Below are 3060 nucleotides of genomic sequence, written 5' to 3'. Positions count from 1 at the left end.
TTCAGTGGTATGTTCTTGTGTTTGCTGTGGTTGCTGCTTCCCATGGTGGAACATTCCCCTTTTTCAGATGCCTCCTGCTTATTCACGTTTGCCAAGTTGAGAAAAGTTGGATTGTTCAAGTATTTGAATTATCTCTTACTAAAACACACGTGTGCTTCCCTTTTCAGTGGAACCTTGTTGCTGTTCRGATGATTTTCATTGCATCCTGTATGAAAATGATTAAAACTTTGAGTCAGGGCACTGTTTTCTGTGCCCTCGTTGGTGTGGCGGTGTTGAGATGTGCCTTGCTCAATATTCTGCTTGTGCAGAGGGGAAACGGCAATCTTTTTGTTGGGCTGAAAGTATGGGAACTCGGTGTTGTGCAGCACGTACAGTATTTGAGGGATCTTGCGCTGGATTCTTATAAACGGATAAATTGAAGTGACTGACTCTTAAGGCATGGCGTGCGGTTAGAAGTGCTAAGCTGGGTTAGCAGCAGTTTCTGAAAGTGAATCTAAAACGATAACGATTGAAATGCACGCTAACAGAAATCGAAACTCCCGGGGGCCCGGGATCCGGGGCTTTGCAGTACTGCGTGCAGCATGAAATGCAGCAGCGGCAACGCTCCCCCGCGCTCGCGCCCCGCTCCCGGCCAGGGACACGYGTCGGTTCTCCTCTCCGGTTGCTGGGACGGTGGCGCGCGCTCTGCTGGCTTGTTCCGGGCCCCCCAGGGATGGGGGAGCCCCGCGCGCTCGGCCTCGAGGCGCGACTCTTCTCGGCCGAAGCAGGACAGGCGTCTCGCGGCTGCCCGCTCCCGCGGGCTGGGATCCTTGAGCCGGCTCTCCCTCGCCTCAGTGCCGCCTTTCCTTTCCCGGCGCCCAGCCCCGGAGAAGCGCCTTGGGCTTCCCCTCGGGGAGGGGGGGGACGGCCCCCCCGGCGAGGCGGCGAGCGGGAGCCGGGCTGCGGTGCCCCCCCGCGGCGGCCGGGCCGGGCCCGTCCCCTCCCACCGCGGCCCCGCTCGTGGAGCCAAGTTCAAACCGTGAGCGGCGGCGGAGCGGGACGTGGCGGGGGCCGGCCGGGCCCCCTTCTCCGGGAGCCGGCGCGGGGCTGCGGGGCTCCATGGTGAGTGCGCCGGGGCCGCTGCCCCGTCCCCCCGTCCCCTTCGCTGCTCCGCGAGCGGGGCAGCCCCGCTGCCTGCCCACGCCTCCGCGGACGGCGCTCGCCCCGCAGCCCCACGCTGCCGGGGGCCAGGGCTTGGAGCGGCCGGGAGGGGGCTCGGAGCAGCCGGGAAGGGGCTCGGACCTCTCGGGACAGGGCTGGTCCGTCTGGGAAGGGGCTCTCACTGGTTGGGATGCAGCTCGGATCCATTAGGCTGGGGCTTGGACCCGGCGGGGAGGAAGGTCTGGTCGGAGTGGGGACTGCTCCAGGCACGACGGGGCCCAAACCCGGGGGGAAGGGGCTGCTCTGGCCGGGATGGGGCTCCGACCCGGCCGGGAGGGGGCTGGCCTAGCTGGGAGGGCCTGGTCCRGCTGGGACGGGGCGTGGAGCCGGTGGAGAGGGCTGGTCCGGCAGGGATGGCGTTGGGCTGGTGGGATGGAGCTTGGACCCAGCTGGGCTGAATGTTGCTCGTTGCCAAAGTGGAGAATGGATGGTCCGATCCTGCCCAGGGGCTCTGGCAGGTGCTGGGGCCCTCCGGAGAGAAGGGTGCAGGGGACAGGGTGCCCCTGGCCTGAGCAGGTCCATGTGGCTAGAGGGACCCGGCGACCCTGGTGGGCTTCCTAGGCAGGCAGCAGGTTTTGCACCTCACTTGGGTGGCTGAGGCTAGCACAGGTGCCACCAGGGACTGCTCTATCAATAATAGCGATTTCCCTTATCTCCTTGTATTTGTTGGAGGATTAGAGCCGGGGAAGAGATTAGCTTCCCCTGCCAAGCGGAGCGGGCTGCAGCGGTGCCCCGTGCTGCACCCGTGCTCACCTGCCTTGCTCTTTGCTGCCGGCCCCTCCTGCGGGAAGGGCTGCGTCTCCCCCCCAGGGCGTAGTTAGCCGATGTGACCGGCCCTGCATGGTCTGCGCTGGTGCAGGGATGAGAGCATGGGGGGGGGAAGGAATAATCCCAAATCGCCACCTGAACTCCTCGTCCCTCCCGCACACCCCTCCGTTGCCCTCGCTGCTCTGTCGTGCGGGTTGCGGGAAGCGCGGGCGGCACCCTCGGAGCTCCTGTCCCAGCTGCTCCCTGTGCTCTCTTAACCGCAGGCTGCGCTTCCTCCCATGGTAAAGACTGAGATTTCGGTGCCAGGCCTGGCTGCCTGGAAATGCTGTAAGTGGTGTGCTTTCTCCTGGAATTTGGTCCCAATTGTTTAATAAGCCACTTCAGGGAAGTCGTTCCCGACTTACTGGTTTGAGTGAAATTGCATGGCCTCGTCTTCCCGGCGGCGGAGGCTTCCTGAGAGCAACCCTTAGACTTTGAACAGGGTATCCTCATGGAAGCAATGTTCTCGTTTTGTGTCTCGGAGGGTTATGCCTGCGGCTCTGAGCTGAATCACCTCTGGGGCAAGACCTCTCCCCTCTGCAGCGACTGCAGAGAGCAAAGCCAGCAGCGTGGCGAGGTTCTTCCCCTGCCCTTCGTGGCCCCTCGGACGGGGCCCAGCCCTGGCCAACAGGAATGCGCGTCTTTCTTAAGAAAGCTGCAGACCCCAGTGGGATTTGTACCAGTTGCATGTGGATTTGCTAATCTGCTCCGTGGCGATTTCCCTGCTTGTGGGTTTGCAGACTCGCAGCGAGTTGGGTTTTGCCCTGGGCTAAGCTCTCGTCACTGCTGCTGAGCTCTGGGAGCTGGAGGGCAGGGGTGGGTTTCCTGACCCTTCTGGAGCCAGGATTAGCCCTTCATCGGGTGGGGAGCAGGGAATGGACGCAGGTTTTGAAAGCAAACGCTCTAGGCTTCCAGCGAAGGGCTGGAGGGTCGCGTGGGCTGAACGTATTGCATCTGGCTGCGTCTCGGTTGTGCTGTTTTGGGTAAAGGCTGAGCCCGGGAGCCAGATGTGGCTGGAATGGCAGCGAGCCCGCCGGGGGCTGTGCCGTGGGG

Source organism: Apteryx rowi, unplaced genomic scaffold (assembly GCF_003343035.1).
Source record: "Apteryx rowi isolate R43461 unplaced genomic scaffold, aptRow1 scaffold_0, whole genome shotgun sequence".
Classification (NCBI taxonomy): Eukaryota; Metazoa; Chordata; class Aves; order Apterygiformes; family Apterygidae; genus Apteryx; species Apteryx rowi.
Note: the sequence above shows the minus strand (reverse complement) of the source record.